General features: G+C 38.7%; 1 long non-coding RNA gene across 4 annotated transcripts in view; it reads left to right on the top strand.

Moving 5' to 3' along the window:
- LOC116594322 overlaps nucleotides 1-18,296 on the top strand; it is a 191,652-nt gene that overhangs the window by 102,349 nt on the left and 71,007 nt on the right. For all 4 annotated transcript variants that reach the window (XR_004287158.1, XR_004287159.1, XR_004287161.1 and 1 more), the window contains one exon: nucleotides 13-134. This is a non-coding gene — a long non-coding RNA (uncharacterized LOC116594322). The remainder of the gene's footprint in view (nucleotides 1-12; nucleotides 135-18,296) is intronic.

Raw genomic sequence — 18,296 nt, 5'->3', positions numbered from 1 at the left:
TTGTTTCACCAGAATGAAAATCTCATTCATTTGAATGAAAATTGGTGCACACCCACAAAGAACTGAGAGAAGAGTCAAGTTGCCTTTGAAGACAGAAGCACAATACTGGTGATGAAGAGGAGACCTGAGCTAAGGTAGGGCCTCGAAGTCCCCATGGGGTTTTTGCCAAGATGTCCTTCTTAGGAAGATGCCAGAATTGGACCACTGCCCTGTGCAGAGTGCTCTATTTCGCTGGTCCTTCGTAAGCAACAGAAGGATGACCCTGGCTGATTTTTTAAATGTGTGGAGATGATACTGGAAAGCCTGTAGGATTGCTGGGAATGGCGGAGATTTACCTGTGTCCCTGCAGTGCAGCTCCCCTTCTGTACCCTCAGTGTCCGTCCCCCGCCCCCGACACTGCCAGACCTAAGCTACTGTCCCCAACTGCCAGATGGGCCACCCTGCCGTTATATTGTTAGTACTTGATTCTCATCAGGGTGACTTTGTTGGTCAAGTGCAGGCCACACATCTGCCCCAACCTCAAAGGAGACTGAGAAGATGAGACTGGAGACTTCTCAGAAAAGTTTTCCCTACAATGGTCATAAGATAGGGAATTCTTCACACGGAGGGCTTCCAGTGCTGAGCTGTAAAAAAACAAAAACAAAACACAAAAATAACCTCCCCCAAATGTTCCACAACATGCCAAGTTTAAGATGCAGCATGCGGTTCTTTGCTGTCAAATTCAGAACATGGCAACCGTTCCCATCAAATCATTCAAACTTCCCGGCTGCTGGTAAAGAAAAACCCCAATGCACGGTTCGAAACATTGAGCCTTTTTCTTAATTCTGCATTGGTGTTCACGAAGCTCTTGTACCTGCTTGCCGACAAGTGACAATTTGAGAACTTTTTTTGGCCACTTCCTTTTAAGAATGACTTTGTGGCTATAGGTCCATGCACAGTCATGCCCCCTTGTTGGTTGTTATTGCAATGTGTGAGGGGGAAACTGCCACACACCCTGCAGACCAGACTCTGGACAAGTTCCACTCAGATCTTGGTGGGTGGTTGTGGGAAACTTGAACATGAGGCTAAGGGAGGGTGAACATGGGGTCAACATGCTTGAAAAGACACTGCATGTGCAACAAAGAAATGAATTAAAAGGCCAGACCAAAAGACCAAAGATGTTTTCCTCTATCTTCACATTTGTAAACAGACAGCTGGATGTTTACATTATTTGCAAGAGAAAGAAATGCTTTCGCAGAGCTACCTGCTAAGCATTGACCCCATGTACACCAACCCATTTACAGTACAGAAAATAGACACTCTAAATAAATCCAGATTGTTCCAGACTGCATCTGTGCATCTCACAAAGATTACAATGGGAGAAGAAAAGGAAAATAAAGAAAAGAGAAAGTATGACCCTGGAGAAAGAAAGGTAAACTATTTTCACAATCTGACATTGGGTACCATGTGTAAAATCTTGCCAAGCTTATTGGTTATGGAGGGTTTTGTGGGGTTTTTTGGTTTTGTTTTCCCAATGACAGTGTGTATCTGGCAACCTTCCTATGATTTGTGGGATGTGTGTAGAGCACTGCCTCTACCCCGAGTGGCCAGCCGACTCTGCTAATGTTTCATTTGGTAGTTCCTTTTCAATAAAATCTGAGTCCCAGAAGGGGCCTCCAAGGCCCTTTACATGTTTTTCCTTTGCTGTTGCTCACAGCTGACTCATGTCAGTGGTCACTTAAAGTCTGTTTTCCTTGTTGTTTACCCAAGTGTTGGAGATGTGTCTTGCAGATGGCAGATTGTTTTAATGTTGGCTTATAACAAGTCATGTCAATCAGTTTGCACTTCAGATACACTGAGTGCCAACTGAGCGAGGGAAGGGTTAACTTTTGGGGTGAGAAGTCTTTATGATATTTTAGGGAAAGAAAATTATATTGGCCTTTAAAAAAAGAGAACAAAACCCTGTGCTTTCAAAAGAAGAAGTGTTTTTGTTTTGTTTTGGTTTTTGGTTTTTTTTTTTTTTTTTTTTTTTTTCAGAACCCAGCAGTAGAGAGATAAAACGAGAATAATTCAGTTTAGCTTTTTAGGCCTGGGGTTCCTCAGCAGACGTGATAACAGAATGTAAATATTGATATCCAGCTGTCAGCCTATTGGCCTTCCTCACAGAGGTTAGGAGAACTTGGCCTCTCTTGCTGAGAGCTGACTAAGGGCAGCCAGGAAATTCAGGAGAGAATATATTTATGGGTTCCCCCCCCTTCTAAGTTTGAGACTTAAAACACACACACACACACACACACACACACACACACACACACACACACCCCAAAAACACACACAGAGGAAATACAGGGTTTCCTCCCTGGTGGGTCTTGTTAACTCTGCTACCACCTTTCCCATTGGTCACAGTTCCACGGGATGAAGCAGTTGGCTCTTTCTAAGCACTGTTCTAAGAGGTTAAATTAGACCTCGATGGGGAGTACCTGAACTGACTTAACTGTAAGACACAGAGCTTGACCTTGAGAGCTGCAAGCTCACCATTGGCCTCCTTGCCTCCCTCCACCACCCGCCAGCTCCGCTTGCTTTTGCTTCCATCCCGCTGAGATCTGCCTTCCCCTTTACAGCCTGAGTGAACCTTCCAAGGCACCAGTCCCATTGCGGCGGCCTGGATTTAAAGCTCTGACTGGGGGCGTGGGTGCTGGAATCTTTTCATTTGGTTTATACTCTGACCAGTATACAAAAGGGGGTGAAGGTATGTACTGTGATATAACAAAACTTGGAAAGGGGAAGAAAATGATGGAAAGAACTTTATATAGGCTCAGGGAAAGCCTTGCTGAGAAGGCAACATCTTTGCTGGGATCTGAATTGAAAAGAAGCCACCAGCCATTTGAAGATTTGAGAGAAGTTAAGTCTAGGAAGAAGACATAGCAAAAGGCTCTAGAGGAGCTATTTGGAGAACACTGGAACCAGGGGCAGAGGAAGGACTGGAGTCTAACAGGCATTGGTAACATGGAGCCCTGAAATCTATGGTAAAGGCTGTAGACCTTGTGTCTTCAGTGATGGTAGAATTTTAAACAAGGGAGTTATGTAACTTGGTCTTCTGTTTTAAATCTCCTTGGCTGCTACATAGAGAGTCAGTTCTGTGTGTGGGGATGGAGGGAGTAGAAGCAATGATCTCCGTGACCAGATTGTCACTGCAGTCCAGGAAAAAAAAGATGCTACTCCCTTAGGCTTAGGTGGTATCAGTGCAACTAGGACAATGGATGGATTTGGGATATGGTTTGAAGGTAGAGTTGAGAGACATTGCTGATAAATTAGATGCTGGAAGTGAGATAAAGAGAGGACTGCACAGTTATGGATGGGCTTGTGGTTTGAGCAACTGGAGAAATTGCAGTGCCATCTACTAAGGCCAGGAAAACTAGGGAAAAGCAGATCGGTGGAGGGGGATACAAAAATCTCTGATTTAACCATGACAGCTGTGAGATGCCAGTCAGAAACCAAAGTGGATGTGTTAAGTGAGCAATCAGATGTGCTATCTAGAGTTTATGTCAGGAATTCCAGGTCAGATTGGGACTACCGTGTAAACTTAGAAAGTAAAATGAGAAAGTGCTGAAAGAAAACTAAGATGACAATTTTATAATCTTGGGCTATTATAAAAATATTATTTCAAATCATAAATTAAAAGACTAGCGGATTTGACTATAATTTTTTGATTGAGGTATAATTGGCCTATAACATTATATTACTTTCAGATGTGCAGCATAATTATTTGATATTTTTATATATGGCAAAATGATCATGACAGTAAGTATAGTAAACATGACCATACATAGTTACAAAATACCTTTTTTCTGATGAGAACTTTTAAGATCTACTCTTAGCAATTTTCTAAATGCAATACATTGTCATTAAATATAGTCACCATTCTGTATAGTACACCTTTATGGCTTAACTTATTTATTTTATAACTGGAAATTTGTATCTTTGCCCATTTGACCCTCCCTTTGCTCCCAACTTTGGCAACCATCAATTTGTTCTATCTTTGAGCTTGGTTTTCTGTTGTTTCTATTTTTAATTCTACATATAAGTGAGAGAATATTTGTCTTTCTCTGACTTATTTCACTTAGGATAATGCCCACAAAGTCCATCCATGTTGTTGCAAATGGCAAGATTTCATTCTTATTTATGGCTGAGTAATATTCCTCTGTGTGTGTGTGTGTGTGTGTGTGTGTGTGTGTGTATCACATTTTCTTCATTCATCTATTGCTGAACAGTTGGGTTGTTTCCATAGCTTAGCTATTATAAAAAGTGCTGCAATGAATATGGGTGTACAGATATCTTTTTGATTTAGTGTTTCCATTTTCCTTGTCTAAATACTTGGAAGTAGAGTTGCTGGATCATAAGGTAGTTCTAGTTTCAATGTTTTGAGGAAACTTCACGCTGTTTTCTATAGTGGTTGCACCAGTTTATACTCCCCCACAATAGAACACAAGGGTCTCCCTTTCTCCTTATCCTCATCAATGCTTGTTATATCTTTTGGATAACAGCTATTCTAACAAGTGCGAGAGGATATCTTATTGTGGTTCTGATTTTCCTGGTGATAAGTAATGCTAAGCATCTTTTCATGTGTCTGTTGGCCATCCATATATCTTCTTTGGAAAAATGTCTATTCAGAATCTCTGCCCATTTTTTAATCAGATTCTTTTTTTTGGAATGGAGTTGAATGAGTTCCTTATACATTTTGGATATTAAACCCTTATCAGATATGTGATTTGTAAATATTTACTCCCATTCAGCAAGTGTTCTTTTTATTTTATTGTTTCCTTGCTGTGCAGAAGCTTTTTAGTATGATGTGCTCCCATTTCTTCATTTTTGCTTTAGTTGCCTTTGTTTTTGGTATCAGGTCCAAAAAATTATCATCAAGAGCAATGTCTAGAAGCTTATCACCTATTTTTCTTTTCTTTTTTTTTTTTAAGATTTTATTTATTTATTTGACAGAGAGAGACAGCAAGAGAGGGAATCCTAGCAGGGGGAGTGGGAGAGGGAGAAGCAGGCTCCCTGCAGAACAGGGAGCCCATCATGGGGCTCAGTCCCAGGACTCTGGGATCATGACCCAGCCCAAGGCAGACACTTAATGACTGAGCCACCCAGCCCCCATCACCACCACCTATTTTTCTTCTGTGAGTTTAATGGTTTCAGGTCTTATGTCCAAGTCTTTAATCCATTTTGAGTTAATTTTTGTGTATGGTCTTTTAATAGTGGTCCAGATTCATCCTTTTTCACATGGCTGTCCAGTTTTCCCATAACTAGTTATTAAAGAGACTCTCTTTTTCCCCTTGTATAATCTTGGCTCCTTTATTGTAAGTTAATTGACCCTCTACATATGGGTTTTTTCCTGGGTTCTCTATTCTGTTTTCTGTTCCACTGATTTATGGGTCTGTTTTGATGGCAATACCATACTATTTTGATTACTATAGCTTTGTAATAAAGTTTGAAATCAAAGAGCGTGATGTTCTCCAAATTTGTTCTCTTTTTTCTTAAGATTACTTTGGCCATTTGGGTCTTGCAGTTTCATACAAATTTTTAGGATTGTTTGTTCTAGTACTGTGAAAAATGCCATTGGAATTTTGATAGGGATTGCATCGAATCTATAGATTGCTTTGAGTAGTATGGACATTTTAATGATATTTGAACATGAAATATATTTCTATTGACTTGTGTCTTTGATTTCTTTCATTAATGTGATACAGTTTTCAGTGTGCAGGTCTTTCACATCCTTGGTTAAATATATTCTTAGGCATTTTATTCTTTTTGATGCAACTGCAAATGGGACTATTTTCTTAATTTCTCTTTCTTCTTATTATATAGATTAGTATATAGAAATGTAACAGATTTTGAACTGAATTTATTAGCTCTTAATGGTTTTTTTTTAGTGGAGTCTTTAGGGTTTTCAGTATATAATATGTGATCTGCAAATAGTAACAGTTTTAATTCTCACTTACCAATTTGGAAGGCTTTAATTCCTTTATGTTGCTTAATTGCTCTGGTTAGGACTTCCAGTACTCGATGAATACAAGTGGCAGGAGTGGGCATTCTTGTCTTGTTCCTGATCTTAAAGGAAAAGTTTTCAACTTTTCCCTATTGAGTATGATTTTAGCTGCGGGTTTGTTATCTATGGCCTTTATTATGTGGAGGTATGTTCTCTCTATACCCATTTTGTTAAGTTTTATCATAAATGGAGGGTGAATTTTGTCAAGCACTGTATCTGCATCTATGGAGACAATTGTATGGTTCTTTTTTATCAATCATTTTGTTAATATAGTGTATCACATTGATTGATTTGCAAATGTTGCACAGTCTTTGCTTCCTGGAATAAATCCCACTTGGTTGTGGTATATGATATTTTAATGTAGTGTTGAATTCTCTTTGTTAATTTTTTTGGAGGATTTTTGCATCTATGTTCATCAAGGATATTGGTCTATAATTTTCCTTTCTTGTGGTGTCCTTCTCGGGTTTTGGTATGAGGGTAATGCTGGCCTCATAAAATGAGTTTGGGAGTGTTCCTTCCTCTTCTGTTTTTCGGAAGTGTTTGAAAAGAATTGATATTAATTCTTCTTTGAATGTTAGAATTCACAGTGAAGTTGTCTGGTCCTGGACTTTTGTTTATTGCGAGGTTTTTGATTCCTGATTCAATCCCCTTGGTAATATTCAGATTTTCTATTTCTTTGTGGTTTAGGTTTTTAAAAAATTTTTTGTGTTTTTTGGGGGCAGGATTTTTATTATTTTTTTAATTTTTATTTTTTTATAAACATTTAATGTGTTTTTATCCCCAGGGGTACAGGTCTGTGAATTGCCAGGTTTACACACTTCACAGCACTCACCATAGCACATACCCTCCCCAATGTCCATAACCCCACCACCTTCTCCCTACCCCTCTCCCCTGGTAACCCTCAGTTTGTTTTGTGAGATTAAGAGTCACTTATGGTTTGTCTCCCTCCCAATCCCACCTTGTTTCATTTATTCTTCTCCTACCCCCCTAACCCCCCATGTTGCATCTCCACTTCCTCATATCAGGGAGATCATATGATAGTTGTCTTTCTCCGATTGACTTATTTCACTAAGCATGTTACCCTCTAGTTCCATCCACTTCATTGCAAATGGCAAGATTTCATTTCTTTTGATGGCTGCATAGTATTCCATTATATAGAATCTTCTTTATCCATTCATCTGTTGATGGTCATCTAGGTTCGTTCCATAGTTTGGCTATTGTAGACATTGCTGCTATAAACATTCGGGTGCATGTGCCCCTTTGGATCACTACGTTTGTATCTTTAGGGTAAATACCCAGTAGTGCAATTGCTGGGTCATAGGGTAGTTCTATTTTCACCTTTTTGAGGAACCTCCACACTGTTTTCCAGAGGGGTTGCACCAGCTTGCATTCCCACCAACAGTGTAGGAGGGTTCCCCTTTCTCTGCATCCTCGCCAGCATCTGTCATTTCCTGACTTGTTAATTTTAGCATTCTGACTGATATGAGGTGACATCTCATTGTGGTTTTGATTTGTATTTCCCTGATGCCGAGTGATGTGGAGCACTTTTTCATGTGTCTGTTGGCCATCTGGATGTCTTCTTTGCAGAAATGTCTGTGCATGTCTTCTGCCCATTTCTTGATTGGATTATTTGTTCTTTGGGTGTTGAGTTTGCTAAGCTCTTTATAGATTTTGGACACTAGCCCTTTATCTGATATGTCATTTGCAAGTATCTTCTCCCATTCTGTCAGTCGTCTTTTGGTTTTGTTAACTGTTTCCTTTGCTGTGCAAAATATTTTGATCTTGATGAAATCCCAATAGTTCATTTTTGCCCTTGCTTCCCTTGCCTTTGACAATGTTCCTAGGAAGACTTTGCTGTGGCTGAGGTCAAAGAGGTTGCTGCCTGTGTTCTCCTCAAGGATTTTGATGGATTCCTTTCTCACATTGAGGTCCTTCATCCATTTTGAGTCTATTTTTGTGTGTGGTGTAAGGAAATGGTTCAATTTCATTTTTCTGCATGTGGCCATCCAATTTTCCCAACACCATTTATTGAAGAAACTGTCTTTTTTCCATTGGACATTCTTTCCTGCTTTGTCAAAGATTAGTTGACCATAGAGTTCAGGTTCTATTTCTGGGCTCTCTATTCTGTTCCATTGATCTATGTGTCTGTTTTTGTGCCTGTACCATGCTGTCTTGATGATGATAGCTTTGTAATAGAGCTTGAAGTCTGGAATTATGATGCCACCAACTTTGGCTTTCTTTTTCAATATTCCTTTGGCTATTCGAGGTCTTTTCTGGTTCCATATAAATTTTAGAATTATTTTTTCCATTTCTTTGAAAAAAAAAAAAGGTGGGATTTTGATAGGGATTGCATTAAATGTGTAGATTGCTTTAGGTAGCATAAACATTTTCACAATATTTGTGCTTCCGATCCAGAAGCATGGAACATTTTTCCATTTCTTTGTGTCTTCCTCAATTTCTTTCATGAGTACTTTATAGTTTTTTGAGTATAGATTCTTAGCCTCTTTGGTTAGGTTTATTCCTAGGTATCTTATAGTTTTGGGTGCAATTGTAAATGGGATTGACTCCTTAATTTCTCTTTCTTCTGTCTTGTTGTTGGTGTAGAGAAATGCAACTGATTTCCATGCATTGATTTTATATCCTGACACTTTACTGAATTCCTGTACAAGTTCTAGCAGTTTTGGAGTAGAGTCTTTTGGGTTTTCCACATATAGTATCATATCACCTACGAAGAGTGATAGTTTGACTTCTTTTTTGCCGATTTGGATGCCTTTAATTTCCTTTCATTGTCTGATTGCTGAGGCTAGGACTTCTAGTACTATGTTGAATAGCAGTGGTGATAATGGACATCCCTGCCGTGTTCCTGACCTTAGCAGAAAAGCTTTCAGTTTTTTCTCCATTGAGAATGATATTTGCAGTAGGTTTTTCATAGATGGCTTTGATAATATTGAGGTATGTGCCCTCTATCCCTACACTTTTGAGTGTAGAGTTTTGATCAGGAAGGAATGCTGTACTTTGTCAAATGCTTTTTCAGCATCTATTGAGAGTATCATATGGTTCTTGTTCTTTCTTTTATTAATGTGTTGTATCACATTGATTGATTTGTGGATGTTGAACCAACCTTGCAGCCCTGGAATAAATCCCACTTGGTCATGGTGAATAATCCTTTTAATGTACTGTTGAATCCTGTTGGCTAGTATTTTGGTGGGAATTTTTGCATCTGTGTTCATTAAGGATATTGTCTGTAATTCTCTTTTCTGATGGGATCTTTGTCTGGTTTGGGGATCAAGGTGATGCTGGCCTCATAAAATGAGTTGGGAAGTTTTCCTTCCATTTCTATTTTTTGGAACAGTTTCAGGAGAATAAGAATTAGTTCTTCTTTAAATGTTTGGTAGAATTCCCCTGGGAAGCCGTCTGGGTTTTTGTTTGGAGATTTTTGTTTGGAGATTTTTGATGACTGTTTCAATCTCCTTACTGGTTATGGATCTGTTCAGGTTTTCTATTTCTTCCTGGTTCAGTTGTGGTAGTTTATATGTCTCTCAGAATGCATCCATTTCTTCCCGATTGTCAAATTTGTTGGCGTAGAGTATGTTCTTATAATTGTTTGTATTTCTTTGGTGTTGGTTGTGATCTCTCCTGTTTCATTCATGATTTTATTTATTTGGGTCCTTTCTCTTTCCTTTTTGATAAGTCTTATTAATTCTTTCAAAGAACCAGCTCCTAGTTTGGTTGATTTGTTCTACTGTTCTTTAGGTCTGTATTTCATTGATTTCTGCTCTGATCTTTATGATTTCTCTTCTCCTGCTGGGTTTAGGCTTTCTTTCTTGTTCTTTCTCCAGCTCCTTTAGGTGTAGGGTTAGGTTGTGTACTTTAAACATTTCTTGTTTCCTCAGAAAGGTTTGTACTGCTATATATTTTCTTCTCAGGACTACCTTTGCTCTGTCCCACAGATTTTGAACCGTTGTGTTTTCATTACCATTTGTTTCCATGAATTTTTTCAATTCTTCTTTAATTTCTTGGTTGACGCATTCTTTCTTTAGAAGGATGCTGTTTAGTCTCCATGTATTTGTGTTCTTTCCAAATTTCCTCTTGTGATTGAGTTCTAGCTTCAGAGCATTGTGGTCTGAAAATATGCAGGGCATGATTCCAGTCTTCTGATACTGGTTGAGACCTGATTTATGATCCAGGATGTGATCTATTCTGAAGAATGTTCCATGTGCACTAGAGAAGAATGTATACTCTGTTGCTTTGGGATGGAATGTTCTGAATATATCTGTGATGTCCATCTGATCCAGTGTGTCATTTAAGGCCTTTATTTCCTTGTTGATCTTTTGCTTGGATGATCTGTCCATTTCCATGATGGAAGTGTTAAAGTCCCCTACCATTATTGTATTATTGTCGATGTGTTTCTTTGATTTTGTTATTAATTGGTTTATATAGTTGGCTGCTCCCACTATCCCAGGGGCATAGATATTTAAAATTGTTAGATCTTCTTGTTGGACAGACCCGTTGAGTATGATATAGTGTCCTTCCTCATCTCTTATTATAGTCTTTGGCTTAAAATCTAATTGGTCTGATATAAGGATTGCTACTCCTGCTTTCTTCTGATGTCCATTAGCATGGTAAATTCTTTTCCACCCCTCACTTTAAATCTGGAGGTGTCTTCAGGTCTAAAATGAGTTTCTTGTAGGCAACATATTGATGGGCTTTGTTTTTTTATCCATTCTGATACCCTTTGTCTTTTGATTGGGACATTTAGCCCATTAACTTTCAGGGTAACTATTGAGAGATATGAATTTAGTGCCATTGTATTGCCTGTAAGGTGACTATTACTGTATATTGTCTCTGTTCCTTCCTGATCAACTACTTTTAGGCTCTCTCTTTGCTTAGAGGACCCCTTTCAATATTTCCTGTAGAGCTGGTTTGGTGTTTGCAAATTCTTTCAGTTTTTGTTTGTCCTGGAAGCTTTTTATCTCTCCTTCTATTTTCAATGATAGCCTGGCTGCATATAGTATTCTTGGCTGCATGTTTTTCTCATTTAATGCTCTGAATATATCATGCCAGTTCTTTCTGGCCTGCCAGGTCTCTGTGGATAAGTGTGCTGCCAATCTAATATTTTTACCATTGTATGTTACAGACTTCTTTTCCCAGGCTGCTTTCAGGATTTTCTCTTTGTCGCGAAGACTTGTACATTTTGCTATTAGGTGACGGGTTGTGGACCTATTCTTGTTGATTTTGAGGGGGGGTTCTCTGCACCTACTGGATTTTGATGCTTGTTCCCTTTGCCATATTAGGGAAATTCTCTCCAATATACCTTCTGCTGCCCCTCTCTCTTTCTTCTTCTTCTGGAATCCCAATTATTCTAATGTTGTTTCGTCTTATGGTGTCACTTATCTCTTGAATTCTCCCCTCGTGGTCCAATAGCTCTTTGTCCCTCTTTTGCTCAGCTTCTTTATTTTCTGTCATTTGGTCTTCTGTATCACTAATTCTTTCTTCTACCTCATTTATCCTAGCAGTAAGAGCCTCCATTTTTTATTGTACCTCATTAATAGCTTTTTTGATTTCAACTTGGTTAGATTTTAGTTCTTTTATTTCTCCAGAAAGGGCTTTTATTCCTCCAGGGAGGGTTTCTCTAATATCTTCCATGCCTTTTTCGAGCCTGGCTAGAACCTTGAGAATCGTCATTCTGAACTCTATATCTGACATATTACCAATGTCTGTATTGATTAGGTCCCTAGCCTTTGGTACTGCCTCTTGTTCTTTTTTTTGTGGTGAGTTTTTCTGCCTTGTCATTTTGTCCAGATAAGAGTATATAAAGGAGTAAATAAAATACTGAAAGGGTGGCAAAGACCCCAGGAAAATGTGCTTTAACCAAATCAGAAGAGACCCCCAAATTGTGGGAGGGAGAAAGGGGATAAAAAGAAGTTCAGGAAAAAAAAAAATTAAAACAAAAAAAAAGAAAGAAAAAATATAAAAAAGAAAAATACATATATATTAGATAAACTAGTTAAAAATGTTAAAAATGAAAAGGGTAAAAGTTTAAAAAAATTAGCAGAAAAAAAAGTTAAAAAAAATTAAATTAACTGCAAGACTAAAGAATCATGAGGAGAAAGCCATGAGTTTCACGCTTTGCTTTCTCCTCCACTGGAATTTTGCTGCTCTCCTTGGTAGGTGAACTTTGTCTTGGCTGGATTTCTTGTTGATCTTCTGGGGGAGGGGCCTGTTGTAGTGATTCTCAAGTGTCTTCGCCGGAGGCAGGATTGCACCACCCTTATCAGGGGCCAGGCTAAGTAATCTGCTTGGGTTGGCTTTTGGGAGCTTTTGTCCCCTGAACACTTTCTGTAGAGTTCTGGAGGACGGGAATGAAAATGGCAGCCTCCCAGTCTCCGGCCCAGAGGAGCTGAGAGCTCGGAGCACCACTCTGCAGTGCGCCTTCAGAGAAAAGAGCCCAGTCACTCCTTTCTCCCTGGCCTCTGGCCATGCTCCCAGCTCACCCAGCCTGCGACCGGTTCAAGGTAACCCCGAGCTGAGAGCTCACTCCCCGGCTCTGTCTCTGTAGCCAGCTTACCTGGTCTAATATATGTGAGCTCTATGACACTCAGACACCCCTGATCCTTCTGTGACCCTGCGGGACCTAGGGCCCCGCTGGCCCCGCGTGGGCTTCACCCTGGTTTAGCCTCTGGAGCTATGTCCCTCAGTGGAGGAGACTTTTAAAAGTCCTGATTTTGTGCTCTGTTGCTCCACGGTTTGCCGGGAGCTGGTCCCTCCCCCCGTGGTCTGTCTTCCCATCGCTTTGGATTCACTTCTCCGGTGGTCCTACCTTTCAGAAAGTGGTCGATTTTCTGTTCCTAGAATTACTGTTCTTCTTCTCTTCAATCTCCCGTTGGATTTGTAGTTGTTTGCAATGTTTTGATAAGCTATCTAGCTGATCTCCTGCTATCTGATGTAGTCTCAGCCTGCTACTTCTCCGCCATCTTGACGTCTCTCCCGTGGTTTAGTTTTGGTCATTTGTATGTTTCTAGGAATTTCTCCATTTCTATTAAGTTGTCCAATTTGTTAGCATATAATTATTCATAGTAGTCTCTTATGATCTTTTGTATTTCTATGGTATAAGTTTAAATGTCTCCTCTTTTATTTCTGATTTTATTTATTTGACTCCTCTCATTTTTTCTTGGCGAGTCTAGCTAAAATATCATCAGTTTTGCTTATCTTTTCAAAGAACCAGCTCTTAGGCATGTTACTAAGTAGAAGAAGGCAATCTGAAAAGACTACATACTGTATTATTCCAACTATATGATGTTCTACAAAAGTCAAAACCATGGAGACATTAAAAATATCAGTGGTTACCAGGTTGGGGAAAAAGAGGGATGAAGGATCTTTAGAGCAGTGAAACTACACTGTATGATACTCAAGCAGTGGACACATGTAATTATTCACTGTCAAAATTCATAGAATGTATGGATAACACCAAGATTGAACCATAATATAAATTATGGACTTTGGATGATAATGATGTGTCCATGAAGGTTCAAGACTGTAACAAATGTGCCATTTTGGTGGGGGATGTTGATAGTGGGGAATCCTGAGTATGGGGGGGGACAGGGACTGTAGGGGAACTCTGTGCTTTCTGTTCAGTGTTACTGTGACTCTAAAACTGTTCTAACAAATAAAGGCTATTTTATTAAAAAAAAAAAAAAAAGAACCAGCTCTTAGATTATTGATCTTGTCTATTGTCTTTTGTATCTATTTCATATTTCTGTTCTGATCTTTGCTGTTTTTTTCTTTCTACTAACTTTGGGCTTTATTTGTTCTTTTTCTAGTTCCTTAAGGTATAAAGTTAGGTTGTTTACTTGAGATTTTTCTTGTTTCTTGATTTATCACTGTGAACTTTCCCTCTTAGAACTACTTTTGCTGCATCTCCAAAATTTTGGCATGGTGTATTTTCATTTTCATTTGTCTCAAAGTATTTTTTTGTTTCTTTTTTTTCTTTCTTTTTGATCCATTGGTTGTACAACAGCACGTTGTTTAATTGCCACGTATTTGTGAATTTTTCAGTTTTCTTCATTTCTAGTTTCATACCACTGTGGTCAGAAAAGATGCCTGATATAATTTCAACCTTCCTAAATTTATTTAGACTTGTGTTGTGGTCTAACATATGTATGATGTGTCCTGTAGAATATCCCATGGGCACTTGCGAAGAATGTGTATTTTGTTGCTTTGAATGAAATCTTTTGTATATATCTGTTAAGTCCATCTTGTCTAACATGTCATTTAAAGTTGATGTTTCTTTATTAATTTTGTGTCTGAATGCCCCAAGCATTGATGTAAGTGGGGTGTACCTTGCTTTAAAGTCCCCTACTACTATCATATAAAGATTTCTCCTTTTAGGTGTGTTAATATTTGCTGTATATAATTAGCTGCTCCTAGGTTGGATATATAAATAGTTACAAATGTTCGACCTTCTTGTTGGATTGACCCTTTCTTTATTATGTAATGCCCCACTTTGTCTTTTATTACACTCTTTGTTTAAAAAAAATTTTTTGTGTGTGATGTAAGCATAAACACCCCAGCTTTCTTTGGGTTTCCATTTGCATGGAATATTTTTTCCCATCCCTTCACTTTCTTTCTGTGTGTGTCCTTACATTTGAAGTGAGTCTCTTGTGGGCAGCATATAATGGGTCTTGTTTTTATTTATTTATTTATTTATTTTTGGAGAATTTAGTTCATTTACATTTAAATAAATTATTGACAGGTATGTACTTGTTAACATTTTGTTAAATTGTTTTCTGGTTGTTTTGTAGTTCTCTGTTCTTTTCTTCTTCTCTTATTCTCTTCCTTTGTGGTTTGATGACTTTCTTTAGTGGTATGTCTATATTCCTTTATCTTTTGTCTATCTACTTGTTGCTTTGTGGTTACCATGAGCCTTACTTATAACAACTTAAAATTGTCTATTTTAAGTTGCTAACAACTTAAGTTAGCAACTTAATGCATTCTAAAAATGTACATTTTTACTGTTCCCCCAGCATGTTTTATGTTTTCAATGTCACATTTTACATTTTTTAATCATGTGTCCCTTAAATTATCATAGTTATGGGTATTTTTACTACTTTTGTCTTTTAGCCTTCATATGAGCCTTATAATTGATTAATATACCACCTTTACAACATTAGATTATTCTGATTTTTACTATCTATTTACCTTTATCAGGGAGGCTTATATTTGCATATGTTTTTCTGTTACTAATTAGTACCCTTTCTTTTCAGCTTAAAGAAGTCCCTTTAATATTTGTTGTAAGGCCAGTCTAGTGGTAATGAACATCATTAGCTTTTGCTTGTCTGAAACACTCTTTATCTGTTCTTCAGTTATGAATAAACACTTTGCCAGGTAGAGTATTCTTAGTTGGAAGCTGTTTTTTGTTTCAGTACTTTGAATATATTGTACCACTCCCTTCTGGCCTGCAAAGTTTCTGCTGAAAAATCCATTGATAATCTTATGGGGGTCCTCTAGTACACTATTCTTCTTTTCCTGCCTTTAAGATTCTCTCATTGTCTTTAAATTTTAACACTTTAATTATAACGTGTCTTGTTGTGGGTCTCTTTAGGTTCATGTTATTTGGTACTCTCTGGCTTCTTGGATCTGGGTGTTTGTTTCCTCTCCCAACTTAGGGAAGTTTTCAGCCATTATTTCTTCAAATTAACTTTTTGCTCCCCCCCCCATTCTAGGAACCCTGAAATGCAAATGTTGGTCTGCTGGATGTCCCAGAAGTTCTTTAAACTAGTCACTTTTTTTTTTCATTCTTTTTTCTTCTTGCTTCTCTAGTTGGCTGAGTTCCACTGGCCTGTCTTTGAGTTATCTCTTCCTTTCTTCTGTGTCCTCTAGTCTGATACTGAAACCCACTAGTATGTTTTTGGGGCAGTTGTTATAGTCATCAGCTCTGTCATTTCTATTTGATATTTATATTTTCTATCCTTTAGTTGATATTCTCACTTCTTCCACTCTTCTGTGTTTGATGAGCATTTTTATGACCATTATTTTGAACTCTTTTTCAGGTAAATTATCTTTATTTCATTAAGGACTTTTTCCTGAAGTTTTATCTTATTCTTTCATTTGGGACATATTCCTTTGTCTCTTAATTTTCCTTAACTCTATGTGTTGGTTTCTATGCATTAGATAAGATAGCCTCTCTCAGTCTTAAAAGAGTAGCCCCATATCAGAGATGAGCCTTATCATTCAACACTGTCCTAGTTCTTGTTTGTGTCTTAAAACTTTGTGATCATCCAAACAGCCAATTTTATTTTTAGTGACTTCCAGTAAGTAGTTGAGGGCATGCCAAGACCTGTCAGTGTAATAAAGGGGATGATTTTAGTCACCTATATTTAAGCTTAATATAAACCAGACCCTCAGGCAGCAGCTTTTAAAGTATGCAATATATATATATATATATATATATATATATATATATATATATATATATATAGATACACACACACAAACTGTGGTGCTTCAAGCATAGGTCCTGCTGGCCACCAGATTCAGGTGATCTGGAAGTGTCCCCAGGGAAGTAATCACAAAAATTGGGGTACCATATGGGTGTACAAGCTCCTTTATGGGCAATACTGGTGATCTGGAGTGAAACAGAGGGAGAGCACAAAGGTGGAATTCACCAGCCTCCATCCCCAGAGTGAACCTCTGTAGGCCTCTAGATATATGCCACACTAGAAGTCTGCCCCTAAGCGAAGTCTCCAGGATAAGCAAATAGATCTCTTTGACAGAAAGACCGGGGTGGGGGCGTTGTTTTCATTAGCTGTCTGTGACTCTCTCTCTGATTGTTATAATCCTGTGAGAACTAGGAACACAAGTCCTCCTGGTCACCAGAGCCAGGTTATCAAGGGGAAGCCCCTGGGCAGCAGGTGCAAAATCTAGAGCCTACTAAACATATATAGAAGCTCCCTTCCAGGAGACAGTGATACTCTGGAGCACGGCAGAGGGAGAGCAGGAAGATGGCCCCTGCCCTCTGAGGTCTCTAGAAAGGGTTACTGTCAGCCCTTAGATGTGTGTTTAGTTAGAAGCCTGCTCCTCAGGCCACAGCTATGAGGATAAGTTAATAGCTCTCTTTCACAGAAACCATGGACTCCCCAGACTCTTGCCTCTTTCTGTGCCCTGGTGATGTTAGCCATTTAGAACTCTTTCTCCATTGGTTATACTTTTTTGGGACCCACAAATGTTGGCCCTCTGGCCATCAGCTGGGTAATCTAGAGGCATATCCTGGCAGTAGCCACCAAAAACTCATGACACTACAGGAGGGTACAAGTTTCTTTCCAGAAAGCACCTGTGAGCTGAACTGAGGCAGAGGGAGAGCACAAATATAGCACCTACAGGCCAGAGCAAGGCAGAAAGAAGAATAAAAAGGTGGTGTATGCCAGTCTCCATCCCCCAAAAGTACCCCAGCAGGCCCCAGATGTATGTTAATTTAAATCCCTGCCCCTCAGACCAGTGCTTTAAGATAAGCAAATAATCCTCTTTCTCGTAAAACCTGAGTGTCCCTCAGTCAGCTGCCTCTCTGCTGGTCCTTAGGGTAAGTAACTCTGGGTACACCAGCCTTTTAAGGGCTGTTTCTTAGTTCATTATAGCCTTATGGGTTTTGTGGGCATGAGCCCCATTATTTTTCAGAGTTAGATAGTTTAGGGCTCGTCTCTCAGGTACAGGTCTTAAAAGTTGGGTTTATTGATGTGGGGTTCAAATTCTTCACTCCTCAGGGGGAAGCTCTGGGTTTTGAGTTCTTTCTTGATTGCAGGTTGCCATGCCAGGAGTGGGGTTTATGGCAAGATTGCATCTCAACCTCTTCCACCCATTTTTATGGGTGGGTTTTTTTTTTATGTGGGTTTTTTTTTTCCTTATTTGTCTGATGTACAGGATTCCCTCAGCTAGTTCTTAGATTTTTGTTTTGTTTTGTTTTTTAAGGAAATTGTTCCATATGTACCTGTAGATTTGTTCTATCCATCGCAGGAGGCAATTTCAGGATCTTACATTGCCATCTTGAACTGGAACCAAAAGATTTCTCCTTGATTTTATATGAGGGATAAGCTAGAAGATGGAATCAAAGACACCCTTTAAGTTTTCAGGCCTAAAAAAACTAAGAAAAGAATGGTACCAATTAGAGAAATAACAAAAAATCAAGGGGTAGGAGACCATGTTGACTAGGGAAAGGATGAGCTTGGTTTTAAATAAGTTGAATTTCAGGTGACAGCATTTAACTGAATGACATATGGCT

This window comes from Mustela erminea, chromosome 6 (genome assembly GCF_009829155.1).
Source record: "Mustela erminea isolate mMusErm1 chromosome 6, mMusErm1.Pri, whole genome shotgun sequence".
In the NCBI taxonomy this organism is placed as follows: domain Eukaryota; kingdom Metazoa; phylum Chordata; class Mammalia; order Carnivora; family Mustelidae; genus Mustela; species Mustela erminea.
The sequence above is the reverse complement of the archived record's forward strand: the minus strand, read 5'-3'. Positions and strand labels throughout refer to the sequence as shown.